A 26,752-nucleotide genomic window follows, 5' to 3' on the forward strand; every position below is an offset into this window, starting at 1 on the left:
CTCATGTATTTTGAGGCACCCTTTTTGGGGCATAAATGTTTATGATTGTTCTTTCTCCTTGAAAGATTACCCCTTTTACTAATATATAGTGTCTGTCTTTGTCTCTTACAATAGTTTTGCATTTAAAGTCTATTTTGTCTGATATTAATATAGCTACTTCTGCCCTTTTTTGGTTATTGTTTGCCTGTCAGATTTTTTTCCAGCTGTTCACTTTCAATCTCCTTGAATCCCTGGGTCTAAGATGTGTTTCTTGTAGCATATCAATGAGTCATATTTCCTTAGCCAATCTTCCAATCTGTGTCCCTTAACAGGTGATTTTAATCCATTGATATTCAGTGTTATTACTTAAACGGAATTACTTATATTATCCATATTTTCCTTGGATTTGTGTTTGTCATATTTTGTTTGATTTTTTTTCTCTTTTTGTCATTTTAGTTGTTTGTAAACTGTCCCCCAACTCTGTCTCTCCTTTTTCTTTTTCTTTCCTCCTGAAGAACTTCCTTTAGTATTTCTTGAAGGGCAGGTTTCTTGTTGGCATACTCTCTTAGTTTCTGTTTATCTGTGAATATTTTGAACTCTCCATCATTTTTTAATGCTAGCTTTGCTGGACAGAGTATTCTTGGTTGGAAATTTTTTTCTTTTAGTACCTTGAAAATGTCATACAACTGCCTTCTTGCCTCCATGGTTTCAGATGAGAAATCAACACTTAATCTTATGGAACCTCCTTTGTATGTGATAGTTCTCTTTTCTCTTGCTGCTTTTAGTATGTTCTCTTTGTCTTGAGCATTGGATAATTTGGCAAGTATATGTCTTGGAGTAGGCCTGTTGGGATTTATGCTTTTTGGGGTGCTTTATGCTTCCTGGACATGAACATCCATCTCCCTCAATAGGTTTGGGAAGTTTTCAGCCATTATTTCTTCCAACATCCCTTCTGTCCCCTTTCCCTTCTCTTCTCTTTCTGGGATGCCTATAATGCATTTGTTTGTGTGTGTTATGTTGTCATCCAGGTCCCTAAGTCCCTGCTGGATTTTTTCTATCTTTATATCAGTCAATTCTACTATCTGTTTGATTTCAGATGTACTGTCTTCCACATTACTAATTCTTTCCTCTGCCTCTTCAGATCTGCTGTTATTTGCTGAGAGTGTATTTTTCATTTCTTGGATTGTGCTGTTCATCACCATTACATCTGTTATCTTTTTGTGTATGATTACAATTTCTTCTCTATGCTCTCCAAGTGTTTTCTTAATATCCTTAATCTCTTCCTTCACTTCATTAAATTGGTCCATGTTGTATGTTTTGAGAGCTTTGATTAGTTTGTTCAATCTTCCACTCCTCTTCTTGGTTTTTAGTTTGTTCACTGGATTGGGTCATGTTTTCCTGATTATTGGTATGGTTTGTAATTTTTTGTTGCCATCTGATCATCATTTTATCTTGATGGGTTTATTCAGTTGATTAGCCTCTTGATCTAGTCTCAGGATTTATTTAAATGTTGTTTTTGTGTGTGTGTTAAGTTTTCTCTTTATCACTCTGTTTTTATTTTATTTCCTTGTTGTTGCCTTAATTCCCTTGAAGGTAAAAAAGGGGTAAGAGAAATCAAAAGGGGTAAGAAAAGAAAGCAAAAGGGATAAGAAAATAAAAAGTATAATAGTAATATCAATGTTAAGTGTTAGCAGAAGAACCATGTGATATCTAGGAGAATGGATGTTAGACTCATGTAAGCTGTGTAAAGTTATAAGAGTAAAAAAGTGGAGTACCTATAATGAGAGAGTAAACTGAATATAGTATGAATTAAAAGGTCAGTGTGGTCAGGAAAGCAGGAAAAAGAAAAGAAAGGACAATAATATAAAGAATGAATAAAAGATCGAAAACAGAAGAGAGGTATTAGAAATAAAAAGTCAGAAAAATTGGGGGCTAAACAAAGAGGTGGAATGTAAGAGAAACAATAAATGATGGAGGATAGAAAGATGTAAAAGAAAGGGGATAGCATTGGTAGCCAAAATCAGTACACACAGAAAAGAAGAAATCAAGGATGAGGAAGCACAGCAAATAAGAAACACTGCCTCCACCACCTAATAAAGAAAAAAGAAGGAAAAAAGTGGGGGGAAACCATGCAAGAAAAAGAGAAAAGAGCCATGGGGGATAAACAGGTAGGAAAAACAAGAAAACAATCCAACAAAAAAGACCAGACAAGGCCTCAAGCAAGGAATCCTCTTTGCAATTGAATAAACTGTTTAGGAGTCTGACCTTCCCCCTTTCTCCCTTCCTCACTTCCTTCTCTCCCATGGCAGCAGGAAGGTTGTGTGAGGACTCCCATAAGAGATTCAAAAGGACCGTGGTGAACAACTCACCACAGAAAATAATGACTCTTAATTTCTTGAGAGCAAGTACCCACACCTTGCCAGGAACCCTAAATATGCTATTGGAAGTCAGCAAAGCAAGTCCTATTGTTCCATCCCTTAGGTGTGCTACAGGGGACTAGTTAATTTTCTGACTCTGCCTTCTCCCAGATCAAGTTTCCTATCCCAGGGTGTTTAGGTAAATCAGGCTCTCTCAGCAGATATGCCTCTCCTCTCTTCCTAGGCTCTCCTCAAGCCAGCTGGTATGCTCCTCCAAACTCAGAAAAAATGGGATCAGAAAATTGAAACTACAGTCCTCAGACCCCTCTGCACCTCCCACCAAAACCCTCCCACTCCCAGAGTTAGTTGGAGACAGGAGGGATGCCATAGTTTGGGAGTGCTGGGTTTGGGGAATGGAGGCCTGGGAGAATGCAGACCCAGAATGGATCTGGGGAATGTGGGTTATGGGGGTTCAGGGAGCACGGGCTTGGGGATCATGGGTTTGGGAAACATGGGGCTCGGGAATGTTGCTGTGTGACCAGAGGTTTTTAGGGAATGCTGCAGCCCTCAGCCTTAGGGGGAAGGGATTTTCCTTCCCACAGCTTCTAGCTTCAGTTTTAAAACCTGCGGTTTAATCTTAAACAAGCACTACTTTTGTCGCAATCTCTCCAGATTGACATCCAGACACCTCCCGCTTTGTAGGTTCCCAAAACAGCCCACTCAGGCAGGATTCCATACCCACTCAGTCGGTCCTTTGCAGGAGAGATGACGAGGGTGTACTCATTCTTGTTCTGTCTACTACAATTTCTTTCAGCACCTAAGTGTTTTATCCCCACTGCCATTTTGCCTCCATGGTTTCTGATGAGAAATCAGCATTTAATCTTATTGGGATTCTCTTGTACATGACACTTGATTTTCCTTGCAACTTTCAGAACTCTCACTATGACCTTGGCATTTGACAGTTTGACTACTGTGTGTCTGGGCATTATTCTCTTCAAGTTTACTCTATTTGAGCTTCCTTGGGCTTCTTGAATGTACATACTCATATCTTTCATTAAATTAAGGAATTTTTAAGATTTTTTTCTTTGAATATTCCTTCTGCCACTTTCTCTCTTTCTTCTCATTTCAGGATTCCCATAATGCATGTATTGGTTCACCTGATGGTGGACACAGGTATCTTAGACACTGTTCACTCTTTTTCAGTCTTTCTTTGTGCTCCTCAGCCTGAAACATTTTGATTATCTTGTCTTTATGTTCTGTTTCTTTCTTCTATCAGCTCAAATCTGCTGTTGAAACCCTCTAAGGAATTTTTCATTTAAGTTATATTTTTGTGTTCAGTTCAAGTATTTGGTTACTTTTTAAATTTTCTATTTCATAAGTGAGAGTCACACATTGCTCATTCATTGTTTTCCTGATATCCTTTAGTTCTTTGTCTGTGTTTTCCTTTAATTTCTTGAACATATTGAGGATTTTTTTAAGTATTTGCACAGTATATCCAAAGTCTGGTTTTCTTTGTTGATAGTTTCTGGTTTTTTTCTTTTACCTTTGGATGGGCCATCATTTCCTATTTGTACCTTCTAATATTTAAACTGTTAAGTCTGAAGTTTAGTTCTTGTTCAATAAGTTTACAACCAGATAATAAATACTATGACAGAGATTTAATTGATTGCCAAGAACTAACATAAATATCAACACAAAATACACCTTTCACAGTCTTTGCAAATAGGCTCTGCATTAGCTGGTACATTCCTTCATAGTTTAGATCTTCTATCCAAGAAGATCAGCCCAAGGTGAACATGAAGAAGTGCAGGGTCCTATCCATCTCTTTTAAGCCCATATTTTGTCCTACACTTGTGCTTACTCATGTCTTTAGAAATTCCTCCATTTACAGGAATTTGAATGCCCCCCACTGCTCCTTATGTAATACACTTTCTTCTTCTACCAGGTGCTCTATGATATGACTTAAAGCAGGTAATCCTTTGCCCCTGGTGTTTTTATTTAATTATTTCTTACTCTACTTTCGCTGTCCACAGCTGCTTGTGCTTGCAAGAAAAGGTATGGAAATTTAAGACAGGGACACATTTCCAGATTCAATCTTTCAGGCTGCTTCCTGAAAGACTGGCACTGGTAGATTGGCAACTACAAACAGGCGCCATAGTATGCAAACAGAGGTTACCATCTGTCTCCTGTATAGTATCAGGGACCCACAATGGATGTACAGGCTGACTCCACACCCTTCTGGGGAGAGGATGGGTGGAAAGACCAGCAAGGCTGCCATGAGCTTCTCCTACCATTTTTCAAATATGTATTTTCTTGACTCAGCCTGTGCCCAGTTACTGCAACCCTTTACCTGTTATTTGAAATTCAGAAGTGAATGGCTTTGTTAGTTTGTGCCAGTTGTTCAAAGAGTCTTTGGGGAATGGCATCCTAGAACATCTTATGCTGCCATCCTAGTCAACCAGAATTCATCAAGATGACTTAATACACAGTACAAAATCTTTACCATGGCCTACTAAAGCTCTGAGTTATTTGGCTTTCAAACTCGTCTTGTACCTCTTTCCACCTTTCCCACCATACACAGCCTCCTGTTCTTGCAAATTCCTAAGCATGCCAAACATACCCCTCAGCACCTTAGAATTTATCTCTTCTTTGCCTTAACTACTCTTTCCTTCATGCTATTTCTTCACACTCTTCAGATTCCTTCTCATAGTTATCTGATTAAGAAGTTCCCTGACCAACTTACATAAATAGCAAAACTTATAACTTATCTATTTTTTTACTTTTTCTCCAGGATACCTGTCATGATCAGCTATACTAGTATTTTCTTATTGATTTGTTTTCTTCTCTGTCTCTTCTCTTTAGAATATAAATCATATAAAGTAGTCAACTTTTCTGTTTTGTTCACTATCCTCAATGACTCTACTAGTGACTAACAACCAGATATTGCTTTGTAAATAATTTTTGAAGAAATAAATGTATGAATGTATGAATATACCTGTATATATTTGTGTGGATAAAATGCACACTTATTCAAAGCAGTGCTCTAAGTATAGGAATCTGAGTTCTTTTTAATTTCTTTTCAATTGTTGTTTTTATAATAAGTATATTTATTTCTACAAACAAAAAAAATTGAAGGTGTTTATATTAAAAGTATAAATCACTAGCCTGTCTTGAAAGAGAATGGCATATGATAACTCACAGAGATATTTACCTATGTCCTATTTCTAATCATCTCTAGAGAAAACAATCCCAACTTCAGCACCAAAGTAACTGTTCCAGCATTCATCATTCCTTGTTATAAGAAAGTCATCTTTTAGTTCATGTGAATTTTCTTTGTTTTATTTCCCATGCAGTCTGTCCTTTGGTCATAGATAATAGAAATAATCCTACCACAAGAAAAGACTGTAACCAGTTATTTTTTTAAAGTTGATGGAATATGAGATATGTATATGTTTAAACAATCAACACTCTTTATTATGGGAAGTGAGTGTTGAATGGGAGAAAAAGTTTTAATTCAAATGAAAAGTACCATGCAGATACTGGGCAAATATTTTTTAAGTTCTGTGAGCTAAAGAGCAAAAGATTGTTGAGTTTTCTCACAAGTCAAAGAACTGGTTCATATTTTAGTAGCTAAATTTTTTATAGAATTATTTAAAAATACAGATATGTGTATTTGTTCATATATAAAAAGATTATGGATGCATCTTTGCCTCTACCTTCAAATTAGATAATGGTGATTACTCATGATACTATTTTTCAAGTAAAACAGGAGTATTAGTTAATTATGTGATTACTATGATTTCCCCACTTAGTTTTCTAAAGAAGTGGCAGCTTAGATTTTGAATTGTACATATATTCAAAACAAAATATTGCTAAAAACACATCTATCTCCCTATAGGATTTCTAAGAAGAAAACAAAAAACATTATATTTTCACTAACTAATAAAAAGATTGTGGTATTATAATCATTTCTCAACCAAATAGCACAAAACTATTGAAAAATCAGCTAATAAAATATACAGTTAATACATGCTAGAAAGAAGATATAGGAGATTATATGATTATATGAAAATGGTTAACATAGCTAAATTCTAAAATAAATGATTTCATACTGTGCTATGCCTCACTATTAAGTAAGTAACAGAATCTCTACAGCAGATTCAAATGCAAATTATCCACCATGCATTTTGATTTTGTACTAAAAAGGAAAACTGCATGAGTCCAACTTTTAAATTAGCAATATTTTTCTCATCAAACTTTCAGATACAACAGCTAAAATTATTCCTGTAACTTATTTACATGTGAAGAAGTTATTCTAAAAATTTATTCCTACCAAATAGGCGTTTATGATTCATTTTATTCTAATCTATTTTTTCTTTTGCTGACAGGTTTTACAAAACAGAATTGATTGAATAACAAATAAATATTTCCTGCTAAATGTTTAGAATTAAGATTTGCTGGTGATTTTCAAAACTATTGGGTTATACATGATTTTCACTAATCAGAACCACTTACAACACAGTCTTCTTCCCAAATACAATATTTTATATCACTTCTACTAAGCCTTGCACTATGAATGTAGTTTTTCATGTGACAGCAGAGTACAAACATGCATATGAACTATGAATCATTCTTTCAATTATTCATTGAATTAAAGTCATAAGAGTTGAGTTTGACTCCTCACTCCCTCTTAACTAGCTGTGTTAATCTCAGCAATTCATTCTGCTTCTGTAAAGCTATATTCAGGTCCAGTGAATGGTGACAGCCAATGAGATCTACCTTACAAGTTGCTGTGAGGATTAAATAAATTATCATACATAAACCATCCAGCCTAGTGCTTGCACATCACAGTCATACATCAAAATTTTAGTACTTTTGTCTTCCGAGTCTTCTTCCTGAACCATACTTGCAAATAGGGTGGATCTTAGCCAAACTACTCAAACTTTTTTGAGCCTCAGTTGGTTTACCAGTAAAATTAGGGTAATTTGATATGCCTTTCTTAAGGTCTCAATAGAATTCAGTCTCTATAATTCTAGAAAACCTATATTATTATTATAAATTTTGCTGTTTGTGGATTTATTTTTAAACAGAAATCAACTCTTTTCTCTAAGTTCATATTTAGTTGGAGCCCTAGTTCATGCTGTATAAGTGATGCCACCTTATTTCAAAAACTTCTGTGTAGTTAATATTTTTATCTTGTTAGACTTCTACTTATTAGTTATTTTCACACTATCAGCGCATAAGTGTTACTCCAATCAGGTGCCATGAAAAAGTAGGTAATATGTGGGTGAATGAGTCAAATCTGTTTTGACTACTGGAAGTGTACTTAAATAAATATGGGCATATAGGTGTGTTCAAATAAATTCATGAACACACTTGTGTACAAGTGAATGTTTGTGTATGTCCATATATTATTTCACTCATTTGTTCATCTGATAATTATTGTGTTGGTGTGTTAAGGTCCAGAATGAGTTCAAATTCTGTTATAAGCTGTGTGATCTTAAGCAAATTGCTTAACCTCTCTGTTCCTCAGTGTTCTCTTCACTGTGAGACTCACAGGGTTGTTGTGAGAAGTAAACATGTTAATACATGTTGAGCACTGAAAACAATGTGTGCCTGGATTATGGGTTCAGTTAATGCTAGCTATTATAATTTTTAAGCACTTCATTTATGCCAGGGGCTTGTCACACAGTGAATAAAACAAAATCCCTGCTCCTGAGGAGCTTACAATCTAGTGGTCTGAGTGAAAGAACACAGAAACTAAACAAGAAAATGAATGATGGTAGTTTTATATGATAATAAGTGCTATGACAGAGAAATAAAATGGACTCATCTATTAGCAGTGAATAGCTATGCTAGGCAAGGGTGGCCAGGGAAGACTCCTCTGAGGTGACAATTGAGCTGAATTCTGAAAACAAGACTGAGCCAGTTATGCAACTATCTGGTAAAGAAGCAATCCAGGGAGGGAGAAAATCATATTCAAGAATCCTAAAGCAAGAGCAAGTTTCAAGAGTTCAAGAATCAGAAAGGAGGCTGAATCAGAGCAACCAGTGGATAAACTAGTAGGGGAAAGCTTGATGGTGCTGAGACTTATAAGCCAGGATTAGATATTCAAATTATTTTCCAAGCGGAATTAGTTATGCATTTGCTTCTGAATATTTGTAGGTAATTTTCTTTGTAAGGGTAACATTTGTATTAGGTAGGATCCAATATAGAGTTGTTTCCTATCTATATGTGACAATGAGGTATCTGTGTGGTTTTATTGTATTTTGCTTCTAAGTTGTGGCATGTTTTGTAACAAGCCATCTGGGGAAACAGAACAATGGTTCTTTATACACATAACAATTTCCTGCAGAAAATTCTCCCAGCATCTTAAGACACAGTAGTCTGAATGTGATTTAAGTTCCTTTTAATCAACAGTCATAATTTTTAGCTCCTGGGGGGGGGGGGGGTTGCAAGTCATTTACCAAAATGACAATAGTATTAAACTTATTGCTATTATTGGTATGAATAGCTATAATAATATCCACCTGATGACTTCAATGCCAAATTACCCCAGGGCTAGTGAAAAATGAACTAATTTGATCATAAAAGCTTTTCAAATATTTTAGGAAATGCTAAATTATTACAAATGGCAGAATAGAGGTTGTACATCCCCCATGAAACAACCAGATACACAGAAAGCAACCTTAGCTTTGAAAGTGGCATTGGGAGCGCTAAAATTTATTTTCAAAATCAGTGTTACTATCTCCACATTAAAGGTGAAATGAGAATCATTTCCCTGGGGATAAGGAAGCAGAGGATGTTTCAATTGCAAACTTGAACAATGCCTTACTAGGTTTTTCTGGAAGATATTATCTTCAGCAGTTCTCCTCACATGCCAAACAGCATGGACAAGCAATGTCACCCCCAAAAGCTTTCAATAGGCCCATTATCACGAGCTCAGCAGCCACCTACTAAGAGTAAAGCACAACAGTCTGGTCTAAAGACAGTAACAGCTGCAACAACAAACCTCTCTACCTCTTAGGTATGAGGATAAAACACAAATGGCAGGGACTGGGACACTGGCAATCTGGAAACTTGGTTTTAGCAAAATCTCTCTTCCCTAACAGTGGGGACACTAAAGCTCTCTGCAAAATGTAATTAGTAATGCCTATATAATCCATTTAGCTCTGATGAAAACCTGAACAGGTAATGTATGTAAAAATCCTTCTCAGTTTCTAAATTTTCAAGTTTTTAAAATATGTATTGGTTATATGGACTACAGCATTTGACAGCATAAATTCAGGAGTCATGCAGTTCGTGGTTCCAATGGCAGGTCTCCTTGTGTTAGTTCAGTCACACTGGACAGGACATGTTAACTTCTCTTGTTCTCAGTTTTCTCACCTTTAAATGAGACCATGATACAGGATCATAGAGTTTTTAGGAGAATTCAATGGAAGATATAACACCTAGCACATATGTGCCTGGCTTGTAGTATGTGACAGAAAAAAAATGTTGCAATTTGTTGTGGTTTTTATTGTAATTGTTGTATAACTGGACTTTTTTTTTGTTTTTTTTTTTTCATTTTTTTAAATTTAATTGCCTTTTTTTAATGATACATAGATCACAAAAAATATTACATTAAAAAATATAAAAGGTTCCAACGCCTCCCCAACCCCACTCATCCTACATCAACAACCTATTTCATCGTTGTGGCATATTCATTGCATTTGGTGAATACATTTGGAGCACTGCTGCACCAGATGGATAATAGTTTATATTGTAGTTTACACTCTCCCCCAGTACATTCAGTGTGTTATGGCAGGATATATAATGTTCAGCATCTGTCCCTGCAATATCATTTAGAACAATTCCAAGTCCCGAAAATACTCCCACATCACATCTCTTCTTCCCTCTCCCTGCCCTCAGCAACTACTGTGGTCACTTTCTCCACATCAATGCTACAATTACTTCCATTACTAGAAAGTAATATTCTATTAGAATATTCTATTCTATTGTAATAGAACTACAATAGTTCTATAGTAGAATACCAGTAAGCCCACTCTAATCCATATTTATTATTCCATCCTGTGGACCCTGGGATGTTGATGTCCACTCCACCTCTAAATCAAGAGGGGGCTTAGATCCCACGTGGTTGATGGATGTGATTCTCCTGCTTGCATTTGTAGGCACTCTTGGTTCCCTGGTGTGGTGGTTGACCATCTTCACCTCCCTGTTAACTGATCTGGGTAAGTCCAACAAACCAGAGAGTAAGAGTTGCAACTCTGCTGAGGCTCAGGACCTAGCTGGTACATGGACAGTCCAGAGATTCAAGTCTCCTGAGTTTACACCAACCCCAGTGTTAACCACAGGTTCATTAAAAGTGATAGAAAAGGCATATGTAGAAGGTCACATCTGAGTCCAACTCCATCACACTCAGGAACACAAATTACAAACTAGGGCCCACTAAAAAGGCACTGAAGTCCAGAGCCATTTGCCATGACCATTGAACCTGTGTGTCTCTGTAGCCCTCAGGAGCACCACTACCTGGGGTTGTATCTACTTTTGCATCTCTTGGATCCTGCTGAGACATGCATAAGTGTGACCCCTCTGATTACCTCATGACCCTTTCTTGAAGACTCTTAACCATATAAACTCATTTGTCTTTACCATTGTCCCCCTTTTATTCAAGATCTCTTTCTAGTTGCATCACCAGCTAGTGATTGGTAGTAATCCCTTGGCACCAGGAAGGCTCATCCCCGGGAGTCATGTCCCACAATGGGAGGAAAGTAATGCATTTATATGCTGAGTTTTGCTTAGAGAGTGACCACATTTGAGCAACATGGAGGCTCTCAGGAGGTAACTTTTAGGCACCCTGCAGCTCTAAACCTAGTTGAAATTTCAGGCACACAAACTCATAAGCATAGTCATCAGCATCAAGGGCTCATCATTGGACCATCCTTCTTCACTGGTCTTTGCCCTTGCGCTTGGGGGATTATTGCTGTTTCATTGGGAAATGTGACAGAGCTCCCCTGACTAGGAACTTAGCACTCCCTCAGTTGTCATTTGTAAGTATAACTACTATGAAAATACCCAACAAATATCCAAATATTTTTATATATCCTATATACATGCCTTGGAGAACTCTGTCCCAACCATATGTCCCCCATCAATACATCAATAACACCCAACACCAGCGTTCCTCCCCTGCCATAGTTGAACCACTCTGTAGTCTAAAACTTCTTCAAAAATGAAGCCTAGTATATTGCCAAATTCAATTAGTAGGAAAATGAAATAGTAGTGATGTTTAAAAATTAGAAATAGAATACATACTAATTCAGAAAAACTAAAATAAAGTAAAAATAAATTGGGGTATTAAAAAATGAAAAATATCATAAAACTTTGTTTTTGATGTTTTGCCTTTCATCTCTGTAATAGCTCCCAATGCAGAAGGACAGTCTAGCACGTCAAGCCCTCAGCATTGTTGCAGTTATCTGTGAATGTGGTACTTCATGCAGTGAAGCTTGGTTGTCACTGTGGGCTATGAGGGGAGGCAGAAAAGGGTATAGAATAGATGGAAGCAGGGTAACTGGGGAGCAATGGAAGTGTTCAACAAGATCATGAAATGATGGATATAGGCCATGTTAAATTTCACCAAGAATGTATAAATGTCTATAGGCCAAAATGTAAAACATAATGTAAACCTTAAGGTTACTATAATTTTAGAAAATTATACAGTCTAAAATATAAACCATAATGTAAACCAAAATGGAACCATGTTTGAAAGCTATGTTTCAATACTTGAACATCAGCTGCAGCAAATATAATGTGAACATGTAAAAAGATCATTGCCGGGGAAGGGGGGAAAGGATTTGATGTTGGATATATGGGAATCCCCTATATCATATAGGTGACTTTACTGTGATCTAAAACTTTTTTGAAGATAAAATTAAAAATTTAAAAAAATAGGATGTAGACACTGAGGAAGGAGTGAAAGAAACTGCCTTGCCACTGTACATACAATTGGACTCTTAAAGCAGGGAAGCACAGCCTCCTACTGACTGGCTTTCAGTCTTTCACAAAAACTTAGTAATATGCATCAATTTTTAAAACAGGAGAGCATGCAATTGAGTACGCATAAAAATAATGCAAAGAGAACCAAAATAGAAATCCTGCTTCATTTTTTTGGAGTAGTCTAAGAATCTTCACTTTTAATACACACTCACAGGTGATTCTGCAGTTTAAGAAATATAGAACTCCACTTCCAACATCCTTTCTAAGTGCTTTGAAGCACACTCCCTACCAACAAGTGTGGGAAAGAGTTAAGTTTAATTTTCACAAAAGGGAAGCCAGAATCAGCTCTGCCTTTGAGGAGGGAAGGAAAGGGTTTCTAGCTGTTTTGGCACACCAGGTATTTGAAAAGTGGCACCAAAACAAGGGGGGGCCAATGGTGAGGAGTGGGGGCAGGGCCAAAGTGAGAAGGGTTAATGGTGAGAAGTGGAGGCAGGGCCAATAGTGAAAGCAGCGCCATATTTGAAAAGTGTGCCAGCAGTTAAAGTGGCCCCAGCCCGCCCAGCCTGCTGGAGTGTAGAGAGCACCAGAGCAGCAACTGAGAGAAGGAATGATGGGACTTAGTTATTGACGTCTCAGATAGGCTGTAACCCCTGAAGTATCCAATAAATGGGGAGCAGGGACCTGCATGTTAGGTTTAGCTTATAAATATCACTGTTTCTTGTTGTTTGGCATGCGGGACATTTTATCCAGGTCGCATCCATTCTTGCAAGATTGTTAATAAAATTATTTTCTCCTCCACAATCAGATGAGCTTTTGTTTTCTTACAGGTACAGCTTTCTTTCTAACATCCAGGAAGAGTTTGGTACGCAGGATTTACTCTGATTGGCATCATTATTATTAATCCCATAAACTTTACCTAGAGCTTGTTTCTGAAATTCATACACATTTGTAGCTCGTGGCTACCATGACAGAAGTGCAAAACCATCGAGCATAAACCTTTTTGAAATTCTCTGAAGACAAGGCCTCTGATTCACTAGAAGGTAAAAAGTGATGGTTCCTTGACAAAAGGGGACTGGGAGAGAGGCCAAGAGGGACATATATTTACGAGGAGTTTTGTTTAAAGAAAAAGAGAAAGAAACCTAAAGAAAGAAAGAAATAATGAATTTCAGCATCTTGTGTCCTTTCACCACTCAGCTTTGGGCTATACTTTGTTTATTTGTAACAAGAATGCCTGGGAGTGGGAAAGAACTGCTTACGGAAATTTACTTGGGAGGAGTAAAATAAGGTTTCACCATGTCATTAGGCTGCCAAGATTTCATTTTTCCTTGACTATGATTAGGGGTGGTAGACAATCTCCTACGGTCTTTTTTTCCCCCACATCATTATGAATTGAAGGTGAACATTGTATGAGGGTTACGTGTGCTAAGAATATGTAGGTGGGGCAGTGGACTTGGCCCAGTGATTAGGGCGTCCGTCTACCACACCAGGGGGCCGCAGTTCAAAACACGGGCCTCCCTGACCCGTGTGGAGCTGGCCCATGTGCAGTGCTGATGCACGCAAGGAGTGCCGTGCCACGCAGGGGTGTCCCCCATGTAGGGGAGCCCCACGCACAAGGAGTGCACCTTGTAAGGAGAGCCACCCACCCTGAAAGATAGTGGGAAAGAAAGTGCAGCCTGCCCAGGGATGGAGCTGCCCACACAGAGAGCTGACACAACAAGATGACGCAACAAAAAGAAATACAGATTCCCGTGCCGCTGACAACAGAAGTGGACAAAGAAGACACAGCAAATAGAGAACAGACAACTCGGGTGGGGAGAGGAAGGGGAGAGAAATAAATAAATAAATAAATCTTTTAAAAAAAAAAAAGAATATGTTAGGTGGTATCCAGTGTTTGGATGAAAGTTTATCTTTCATTATTTTCACTGCAGCTATCATTAATTTGTCATTTAATAAGCTTTCTTTTCTGATACATCTACTTCAGGGTCTCCATCAGTGACTTTTATGTGTGCACGAATGTCATCCGAGCATGCTCAGTAAGCAAGAGTTAGCAAGTACTGCATCCTTAGATTAAAAGTAGGCACTGAGTCTTTTCTATGGCACCTTGCTGTTGACAGCAACTGACTAGCCAGATGTTTGCTACTTGGTGTTACCATGTCCAGAGACATGCTTTCAGAAACTATTGGTGGCAGATTGCCTAGAGCAGGCTTCATTTTAGGCAGAACTGAGTAGCGTCCCAAAGCTGCCTCTTGATAGTTACATGACAGAAAGTTAGGCAATTAATTTTTGTCTCAGGTTGCTCATTTGTAAAAGGTAATAATAATAGTACCTAATTCATAGAGTTGTGAGGATTAAATGAATAATGGGCAATTCCATTTTGATATTATTGCTAATGTTCATTAATGACTTTTAGAAATTTCTGAAAGTAAAGATTCTTGAGCCTCCCTCCCGACAAATCTATCAGGAACTCTGAGTGAATTCTATTCACTACCACAATTTGAGATGGTATGTTTGCTACTGTTTTGTTCACTGATATATCCCTAGTGATTAGAACATTGTTTGGCACAAAGTAGGCACTCAGTAAGAATGGTGAAATAATGAGCAAATGAATTAATGAATAAACATTACTATTAATATTTCCTTTCCTTCCTTGCTTGTGATTGTCCCATTGCAGTTTTGTAGATAATTCAAGTATCCTTTTTATATGTGTTGTGTGTATTACATGCATGTTAAAACCAACTGAGGGAAATTCTTTTGTGTGTTTCCTAGTACTCATATTTATCACCCTGTCAATTGCCCAGAGCTCTAGAGGTTGGTCCTCCCATTATCACATTTCACGTATAAGGAAATCAAACCTTGGAAATGTGGCTAACTTGCCCCAGCTTACATTATTGGAATTTCAGAACGAGGATTCTAATTCAGGAAGCCTCCTACAGAATCTGTGCCCTTAACTACTATGCAAACCACTGTCCACATAGCTTTTTGTTACCAAACCAAACATAATCACTCTGCATACATATTCTACTTACTGTCAAGTCATTTCTTCACTGAGTATTTCATGAGGAAGTACTATTTATCTAGCCATTCATGGATTAATTTAAGTTTAACAGATTTGTATTGAGATCTCAATGGAAGTGCACAAGAGATCCAGGGTTTCTGTCTTCACTCATAGAACCCATTCATATTTTGCCAGTTATCCCAGTGATGTCCTTTATAGTAAAGGAGTCCGATCCCAGATTATGTATGGAACCCATTTGTAATAACTTTGTGGTCTACTTTGATCTGGAATAGGCTTCTATCTTGACTTGACTATTCTGACTTTGCCATTTTTTAGGACTATAGTAGGCCAGTCATGTTGGAGAACACCTCTCAATTTGTGTTTATTCATTGAGTCCACCTAATTACACCAGGTTATGTGTTTTGCCTGGAATATTGCAGAAGTGAGGCCAGTTCTTTTCATTGAATCTTACTGGATAGCACAGAGATATTGATTTGTTACATTAGTGATAGTGTTAACTTTGATCCCCTGGTTAAAATGGTGTCTGCTGGATTTCACCACTTTAAAATGTTTCCTCCCTTTTGTGGAACAATACTTTATGATGCTGTAAAATTCCATTCCTCCACCCACATTCACCACTAGTTTTAGCATCCATTGAAGTGTCTTTAGTGAATTAATTTTTATTATGATAGTTGTGATGTGATTTTCTAACATTCCTTCATTCTTTCTTCATCTATTTTTTGGTAATCTACTCTGAAAGAACTTTCTTTCCATCCCATTTATGTTTTCATATATTTATTTATATCACATAGAACAATTCATTCAATAGATGATAATCTGTTTCTCTTCTGTGACTATTTTTGTTGTTGGTGGGCAAATTGTTCCAGATTTTGCTAGTGGCAGCATTTTCAGTCTGGCTTCTATGTCTTTCTTTTGGGGGGAGAGTGGGGGGGATTACATTTATTGCAATTGATAAACACATTTTGGAGCATTGCCACTAAGCCTGGACTATAGTTTATGTCCTTTTGACACATCCCCATCATTCTTTGAACATTTCTTACTTTCTGACACAAAATGTTGCAAGTCATTATGTTGTCCCCCAGCTGCAGCCCTGAAAACTACTATTTATCCAAGGATTCCTGGTCCTTTTAGTGGATAATGGTATTTAGAAACCAAAATATGGGCCCTAGATAAGCTTGTTGCTACTGGAATATTGCTGATCCCAGACCCTACTAGTAGACACATGCATTTCATCTATATTTAATCCTAAATCCATCTACATGTGTTGAAAACAGGAATTCATACCAATACTTCTAATTCCAATCCAACAAAAGTAGATTTGTTCTAGCTTTTTCCACTTCCATATTCATATCTCCCTTCTCTAGCAATAAGAAAACCAGCCTTTTCTTCAATATATGTATTAATTTATTTGCTCAATCTTTTTTTTTTTTTCTTGTTTTAGGAGGTACCAGAGATTGAACCCTGGACCTCATACATGGGAAGCAGGGACTCAACCAATTAGCTGCATCTGCTCCCCATTGACAGCTTGTTTGGTTTTTTGTTTGCTTATCTTTATGAGGTAATGGGGAATGAACCTGGCATCTTTACATGGGAAATAGGTACTCAATCAACTGAGCTAAAGCCACTCTCCACAATCTTTTTTTATTTATTTATTAATATTTATATTGATTTTTTAAGATACTTGAATTACATAAACGTTACATATAGAATAAAGGGTATCCCCATATCCCCCACTCCCTACCCCTCCCACATTTCCCCGTATTAACAACATCCTTCATTAGTGTGGTACATTCATTACAATTGAGAAACACATTTTGGAGCATTGCCACTAAGCATATATTATAGTTTACATTGTAGTTTATACTCTTTCCCACACATTTTGTAGGTTATGGCAAGATATATAATGGCCTATATCTGTCACTGCAATGCCAGTCCGGACAATTTCTAAGTCCCAAAAATGCCCCCACATTACACCTGTTTTTCCCTCTCCCTATCCTCAGAAACTCCAGTAGCCCCTGCTCCACATCAATGATATAAATTCTTACATTACTAGAACCATATTAAGTGTAAGGTAGAATACCAGTAAGTCTGCTTTGGTCCATAGTTCATTCCCCAATCCTGAGGATTCTGGGATGGTGATGCCCACTCCACCTCTAATTGAGAAGAGGCTTAGATCCTATAAGGCAGATGGATGGGACTCTTGCTTGCAGTTATAGACTCAGTTCCTTGGGATGGTCATTGTCCACTATCATCATCTCCTCATTGTCCTGGGTGAGTCCAGTGAACTGGAAAATAGGTGTTACAACTCTGAGATTTAGGGCCCAGCTCATAAATGGACAGCTCAAAGATTTAAGTCTCTTGGCCATATACCTATCAACTCTAGCACTAATTTTACATTCTAATAGAAGTGTCAGAAGAGCCATGTGTAGGGAAACCACAACATAGTCCAACTCTGTCACACTGGGGAACATACCTTCCAAAGTAGGGCTCACTGCCAAGGCACCAAACTCCTGGGCTATCTGCCCTGACTATAGTGTCTGAATGTCTCCAGAACCTTCAGGAGCCCTGCTATTTGAGGTAGTATTTACTTTAGCAGTCAATGAGATTGTTCTGAGATGTGCATAACTGTAACCTCTGGAATGACCTCCTGATTCACTTTAAAGTCTTTTAGCCCATATAAACTCATTTGTCTTTACTTTTCCCTCTTTTTGGTCAAGGTCTTCGTCCGGTTGCATTGCTAACTGATACTTAGTAGTAATCCCTCAATGCCAGGGAGGCTCATCCCAGGGAGTCATATCCCGTGCTGGGGGAAATGTAATGCATTTATATGCTGAGTTCAGCTTAGAGAGAGGTCATATTTGAGCAACAAGGAGGCTCTCAGGAGGTATGCAATCTCCTTTTATAGTCAAACTCCCAACCCCACTGAGCAGCTGCACACTGGGATGCCCTCTTTACATGCCCCTTGACCCCAGGTGGCTGCTGCCCCCTTTGATGGCCTCCTCATATGGGGTCAAGCCTGGCAGCAGGCCTTCCAGGATGGCAGGAAGGATGGGGGTATGGGGGGAGGAGAGAAAGAAAGAACAGCATTATTGTTTTAAAAACAAATTTTCACAAATATTTCAAGATGGGCAAAGAAACAAACAAACAAAAAAACACTTAAGGGGCAAAATGTCTATGCCTGCTAATCTGAACCACTACAGACATTTCCTAGTAAAGCTTTAGAAATTAGTAATTCCTTCTGTGCAGTCTTTGTGAAAGCTTTGTTTGGGATGACTAATGTTCCAACACAGCATATCATTGTCCCAAGGGTCACCAAAATGCTTAAAAGTGGAAATAGTGGGGAAGGGGTGATTATCAACCAAGTTCATTACCATCTAGTAAATAATCTTATTTGAATCTACCAATTATATAAAAGCCAATCTGTTCCAAAAGTCCCAATAATGTTTTTAAATAAAAGGGAGAAGATAGTGCAAGGGTTTGCCTTTGTAGAGGGATAATTGGGTAGCTGTAATTAACTACACACCACAGACAGTGCCCCTTCATTACATAATTATGTTTGTAATTATTCCTCTTGCTCTTTAATTTTAAGTGAGAAAGTGCAAGTGTTGAAAAGTAAAGTGGCAAACATGAAAGTTAGGCTTGGAAAATAGGATTGGAAATTACAACGTTTGGGGAGTTGGTGTCAGGATTTTTTTTTAAACAAACAGGAACCTTAGACTCTCCTGGTCAACTAATTGGCACAAATTAAAAGAAAACCTGCTTGAGTTGTGCACCTGCTTACCAAGTAACTTGTTTCCACTCTTTCTTATTTTTTAAATGAAACAGGTAGCTCTCGATTAAACTGAGCCAGACGGCTCCCAGGTGCAGTTGTCTTCGGAGAGCTGAGAAACGAGATTCTTCAAGAAAATGAAAAGGTTTCATGTCTCTCTTTCATCTTCTGAAAGGTTACTTTAAAAAGTTAACTCCTGAGGAGAAACAGATGTGTCCAGAAATTAAGTATTCAAAGCCAGGCAGGGAGGAATTCTTTGTACCTGGCAAAGAAATGGAAGAGGAGGCGTTAGTTGCTGAAACAATCTCCAAGAATTGTTTTTCATCAGCGGCAAGACAAATGCGGAGGGTGGAATGGAAGTAGGGCAGAGCTCTTATATGGGTTTCTGTTGTCAGTCGTGGTGACCTTGACAGACTGTTAGGTGTGTTAGGACAAAACACCTGCTTCCTCTTGTTACTATTCTCATCAGAACATGCTGTGATAAATGTATAGAACAAATGGGGCTTCTTTCTGTTTTTTTCTTTGAGCAAATAATGTTTACTGCAAACATATCTTCTTATTATTCTGAAGATGTTTCTTCATTTTTAGCCAATGCTCCCTGGAAAATCAGATTGCAATTTTCATTGGAAAATTGGGTCATTTTCAAAAGGAATACCTTGAGCGTAATTTAAGAGTACATGTATATGACAAAACAATCATAAGATTATATGAATCAAGAATCTTAATGACCATGTATGATGCTTTTATAATTGCATCTTAACAGAAACAGTCACAAAATCTGCTTCATCATGTCATATAAGGGAAGCATAGTTCACCCAAAAAAACTTATTTTTAAAGATCTTCTTCCTTCACCTATCCCTTTATAACTTGGCATTCCCAAAGATCCCTCATTGTCACTCTGCTTCTAGGATTGTGTCCTCCATTCCCTGAAATTAAAGGACCAATTTAGTGACTCTGCCTGCCATTCTGCCTCTCTTGCTTCACACTTGAGCAAACTTCCACTTATGAACATTCAATTGCTCACAGGTGATTTCTATATTGGTGGTGACCTCTCACCCAAGTGCAATCATACCTGATATATGCTACCTTCAGGAAAATGCATTGTCTCCCCTCTTCACCAAGATTAGGAACTTTCAGATGAAGTTTTCATTTCTTTTCATCCCCTGTCAATTCATATAATACTTACAAAACTCTTTCTTCAGCTTTTCAATCTTATTCCCTTTCATACGGTACCAGTTATATTCCTAATCATCTCAAGGTTACTTACCCTCTTATCTCCTTGATCTAATTTTTGGGGCATGTTATTCAAACTCTCTGTGTCACAATTTTCTATTCCATAAAATGGGCTTAATAGGAACCATCTACATTGTTTAGGAATGCAAACAGCTACAAAAAAAAGACAAATCATTTGCTTAAACAACTTTGGAGTAGATTGTTCCCACAACTTACCTCCCAATTGCCAAGGCATCCCTCACATTGCTGTCAGAAGTTAATATTTTGGGTTTTTTTCCTCTGATAGTTTCGTGTGATTGTTTTCTTCAAATGCCAAAAGAAACTTAATTTTATACTAAAGTAGGATTATACTTCTTAGCTTTATAGGAGCAGAAACTATCACATCTTTCTAAGTATTCTTCTGTTCAGCCTTAACAAAAAACTAGCATTTGCTGTGCATTTGTCCCTGTCCCTTGTTTTCTCCATCTAGATCGCCTTTCCTTCTCATCCCTGCTCTGCAGATATCTATTTGTGCATAATCTGTCCTTCAAACTCCAGATTGGAAGACAAGTCCTCCCTAAGAACAGAATGAGTATAGAAGCATTCTGCATTCCTATAATACAACAATTATACCTTTCTTAGAGCATTTATTGAAATATTCCTAGCAGTCAAGTTAAATAGACTCTAATGTCATATAACAGTAACACATATTTTTATAATAAAAGTTATCTCCTATGCAATTTTAAGCCTTTTAAGGAAAGCAGTCATGTCTCATTCACAAAACTGGATATGTAAACACTTAGTAAATATTCGCTGAGTAATTAATATTGTAAAGTTAATCTTAGATTCCATGCAAGGTAGCATACATCTTCAAATAAGGCATTATAATCACATCTATCTTTGATTTCAGGAATGACAAAAATTTTGAAGCAAATATTTTTGGGAATGATAAAAATTTTGAAGCAAATATTTTCAAGTTAACTAATTTGTTAATGTTGGGAAAACCTAGTTAATCCGCTGATGGCAAATAGTTGGGGAGTGTGCATATGTGTGTGTGTGTGTGCCTGTTGAGGGGTATTGTTTTACACCGAGTCTTGGAATTGTATTGACATAAACTGGAGAAATTACTGTTACAGGTCAATGAAAGATTTTCTTAATATAAACTCTAACAGTGGACCTTGTTTAACCCACAGACAGCCAGGTTGGTTTGCTTATATTTGAAGCCATCACAGTGTTTTCATCATTATCATTGTTGCATTAGTAAGTACAACAAACATTTATTGAATGCTTAAAATGTGCCAGGCATGCAATGTTTTCATGTATTACATCGTTAAAATATGTACCATAGTTCTATAAGCAAAAAGTAAACACTGAAGCTATCCAAATCTTTACTACTGCTTATTTAAAAGAAATGCAAAAGAAAGTGTATTCATAATAGAAAACAAAACTTCTTAAAAATCCTGTTTTCCACAATATCACTTGCAGTATCTCACACAGTCCCTAGAGATGTTCCCCACACAATTTTCTGCCCCAATGCACTCTCTAAAATCTATCCAGTTCAGCCAGGCAAGTTCTTTCATCACTCTTAACTCTACTTTCTATATTTGTGATCTTGGGAAAGTTATTTAAATCATCTGTGACACAATTTTCTCAGCTGTGTAATGAGAATTGCTACTGGTAGTAGTTGCCAATGAACTCCTGCAAGAAAAGATAGTCCATTACTTAAACAAGTCTTGGGATCTATAGCTTACATAACAAGAGGTCTGGGAAACGGACTTTGGCCCAGTGGTTAGGGCGTCCGTCTACCATATGGGAGGTCCGCGGTTCAAACCCCGGGCCTCCTTGGCCCATCTGGAGCTGGCCATGTGCAGTGCTGACGCACGCAAGGAGTGCCGTGCCACGCAAGGGTGTCCCCCGCATGGGGGAGCCCCACGTGCAAGGAGTGCGCCCGTGAGGAGAGCCACCCAGCGTGAAAAGAAAGTGCAGCCTGCCCAGGAATGGCGCTGCCCACACTTCGCATGCCGCTGACGACAACAGAAGCGGACAAAGAAACAAGATGCAGCAAACAGACACCAAGAACAGACAACCAGGGGAGGGGGGGAAATTAAATAAATCTTTAAAAAAAAAAAAAACAAGAGGTCTGGAGGTAGGTGGTTGCTGGCTTTGGTTTGGGAACTCAGCAACGTCAGGCCCTGTATCTGTAAATTTATGGACTATTCTCTCATTTTCACAAGTTCTGCAGCTTTAGCCTCCATATCCATATTTAAGACAAATGAAAGAAAGAAGGAGAATGGAGTTGCAACTGCATTAAAATAAAGCTTTCTGCCAAACTCCTAGCTGATGTCCACTTACACCTCATTCTCTAGAATTGCTGCCAGGGAATCTTGCACAGTGAGTAATTCTTCCTGGAACATTGTTCCAATTGGTGTGTCCTTAATAAGAAAGAAGGGGGGAATAAAACATTGGGCAGAAAACTAATAGTTATCTGTTACTAGTGTCAACACTACCCTTAGGGTTGTTATAAAATGATCTACTTTCAAGAGTGCCTGAAAAATATGTCCTCAGTAAATGGTAGCCATCTTACAGTTAACAATATCCTCTCTTTTCCTTCTCCTTTCACTTGCCCTCTACATTTAAAATTTTTTTCTGCTATAATAATCTACTCACCCAAATCAAATTCCCCCATTCCTACCCCTACTCTCTTTCTCTGGTTCACTCCTCCTTTGTCAATCCAGTGTGCACAATATGGTCTAGAATTGGAAAGGATATGGCACAGAAAATCCCACACATCCCCCTTTACCTGGAAGGGCAAAGGAGTTTTCAAGACACCAGCTATTTATTTTGTTCCTGTCACACTTATGAAGGAAAAAAAAAAAAAATGACCTTGGAACAATCGATTTAAAGTGCTAGTTTATTTAATACCTTTAGCTAGCAGAAGAAAGTTAAAATTTGTTCTTCCCCAGTGGCAAGGTGAGGTAAAGACGTGCATAATACGACATATTAAGGTCATCAGCAGTGCTTCTAAACTTTTAAAATAAGAGCCTTTTGAAGTCTATAATTAATAAGCAGTATGTTAATTAGGACACTTCAATCTTAGAGTTTTCCCCTCTTGAGTGAATATGTGATGTGGAGGATCAGGGGAATTCTTCTGGACACTTTTTATTGTAAATTTCAGTTAAGCAAAGCAGTTGTCAGTCACTACACAATTGGCTTATTATACAAATCTCTCCCCTTTAATAAAATCAGACTACCTTGTGTTATTGACTAAAAACAAATCTATAATTTTCCAAGGCCATACTTTTTTTTCTTCAGATCTGAAGTCACTTGATTCCTACCAGTGGAAACAATGTCATGACAAGCTTTAGGCTCAAAATATGTTTATGGGGAATATTAGAATCTCTAGCTAAATAGGTGAATGGCACACAATAAAGTGAAACACACTAATAACACAGTTATGATCCCAATTCGTATAATTGGGTTTTGGTTTTATTTCTGAGCCCAAAGTCCTGCCTATAACAGATTTCCAAAAATTGGGTCATTTTTGCTATTTTCCCATTTATTAATCATGGATTCACTAATCTGCCTAGAAATAACTTTGCCTTTTGTTTTGTTTTATTTTGTTTTCTGAGACTATGTACAGTCATTGTGTTTGCCAGTTTAGTCATAGGAATAGAGTCCTCCACTCAAACCAACCCTTGGTGTCTGTTGTTCAATATCCTGGATGCCAAGAACTAGCTTGTAAAATATTAGTCTGGCTGTGATGGAGCAGCTGACTTCAAATTCTTCACCCCATTGTAAACAAAATTAAAAACTGGAAATATATATACAAAGACTATTTGCAGGCATTATATACCAAAGAAGATGAGATTATTATCCTGGAGAGAAGGGAACTATTATTTCCTTCTGAAGGCATTTTTTGAAGTAATGCACAAAGAAGAGCCCAAAAAGAAGCAATCATGCTAAGTCAAAGAAACAGATACTAAAATTAGCACTTCTACAGTGACTAGTATTTGGAGGGAATGATATTAGAAACAAAATCACATAAATGGAATATCAAAAATCTGAGTAAAGCTTCATCTTGGGTTGACCAACTGCACTACAAAATGTGCTGTAGAAAATTCTGGAAAGATTAGGGAAAAAACAGTATCCACAATGTAAAAATGCAATTGCAATATATTCAATGAAGCATTTTTAATTGAATTTGTTTCATACTGGACCTAGTAGAAGAATGAATTAGTGAACTCAAACATAGGTCAATAAAAGTTGAATCCCAGTGAGAAGAAAGAATGGGGGCAAAATGAAACTAAAGAGATATGTGGGACACAGCGAAAACTCTAATATGTATATAATTAGAATTCAAGAATAATAAGAGCTGAGAATAGATATTTTAAAATAAAAGCTAAGAATATTCCAAGTCCAATGAAAGTCAACAGTATCAGTTGTAAGGAGTTCAGCAAAACCTAATCAAGATAAAGAAAATATTATACCTAAGCATGCAGTAATAAAATGCTATAAACTAAATATAAAGAAAAAATATTTAAAGCAACATAAGGTGCAGAGGGGAAACTTCAGGGGAACAGCAATCACAATGAATGCACTCAGCAGAAATTAGGAAAGACCAAAGATAATGAAAGAGCAATTTTAAAATAATGAAAGAAAAAATGTCAGTTTAGAATTCTGAATTCAATAAAAAATATCAATCAAAAATTAAGGTAAAGAGTGGGTTAAGCACCTGCTTCACATGTGTTTGAGCACCTGCTTCACATGAATGAGGTCCCAGATTCAATCCCTGTTCCCTCCTAAAAAAAAAAAAAAAAAAAGGTGAAACAAAACAATTTCAAACAAAAGCTGAAAGTTCAGAAATGTAAATATTTTGTAAATAAAAAAGTTTGATGCTGTATAAAGGAGGAATCCAAAAAAATTTTAACGGCTGAACAGTAAACATTTTAGACTTTGCAAATCATAATGTCTCACAACCACTCAACTCTGCTGTTGTAGCATGAAAGCAGCCATTGACAAGAAGGAAACAAATAGGCAGAGCTGTGTTTCAATAAAACTTCATCTACAAAAAAGTCTGATAATTTGTCTAAAGTGTACAACCAATGACATTTAATATAATCACCTAGTTGTGCATTCATCATTTCAATCAATATTAGAGTATTTTCAAACAAAAAAAAAGCAAACCTCTATCATATCCATGTTAGTGCTACTAATTTCAAATCCTGTGATGTGCTTTTTTTTTTAATTTTTTTTTAAATATTACATTCAAAAAATATGAGGTCCCATTCAACCCCACCGCCCCCACCCCCCACTCCCCCCACAGCAACACTCTCTCCCATCATCATGACACATCCATTGCACCTGGTAAGTACATCTCTGAGCATCGCTGCACCCCATAGTCAATGGTCCACATCATAGCCCACACTCTCCCACGTTCCATCCAGTGGGCCCTGGGGGGATCTACAATGTCCCGTAGTTGTCCGTGAAGTACCACCCAGGACAACTCCACATCCCGAAAACGCCTCCCCATCTCATCTCTTCCTCCCATTCACCACACCCAGCAGCCACCATGGCCACCCTTCCCACACCAATGCCACATTTTCTCTGTGGACATTGGATTGGTTGTGTCTATTGCACATCTATGTCAAGTGGGGGCTTAGATTCCACATGGATACTGGATGCACTCCTCCTACTTTCAGTTGTAGGCACTCTAGGCTCCATAGTGTGGTGTTGACCTTCTTCAACTCCATGTTAGCTGAGTGGGGTAAGTCCAATAAATCAGAGTGTAGGAGCTGAAGTCTGTTGAGGCTCAGGGCCTGGCTATCATATTGTCAGTCCAGAGATTCAAATTCCCTAAATATATCTTAAACCCCAGCACAAACTACAATTCCAGTAATGTAGCAGGAAAGTCTTGTGAAAAGAGATCCCATCTGAGTCCAGTTCCCATCACGCAGAAACACCAGCTCCAAAGAAGGGCCATCTGATATGGCAGTGAACCCCATCTGCCATGACCATAGAACCTGTGGGTCTCTTTATCCCTCAAAAGAACCAATACCTGGGGTTGTATCTACTTTATCTGTCTCTGAGACTCTGCTCAGTTGTGCATAAGGGCAATCCTTCTGACAACCTCCACTCTTTTTTAGAGACTCGTAGCCATATAAACTCATTTCTCCTTTCCATTTCCCCCTTACATTAGGTCAAACAGCATTTTGAAGTCATGTTATTATATGTAGACAGGGATATTCTGCTGATCCGCATTGAACCTTTAATTCAAGGTCATTTTCTAGTCGTATCTTCAGCTGGTATTTGGTAGTGATCCCTCGGTGCCAGGGAGGCTCATCCCTGGGTGTCATGTCCCACGCTGGGAAGAATGCACTGCATCTACATGCTGAGTTTGGCTTCGAGACTGGTCACATTTGAGTA

The sequence above is a fragment of the Dasypus novemcinctus genome, chromosome 26 (genome assembly GCF_030445035.2).
Source record: "Dasypus novemcinctus isolate mDasNov1 chromosome 26, mDasNov1.1.hap2, whole genome shotgun sequence".
Lineage (NCBI taxonomy): Eukaryota > Metazoa > Chordata > Mammalia > Cingulata > Dasypodidae > Dasypus > Dasypus novemcinctus.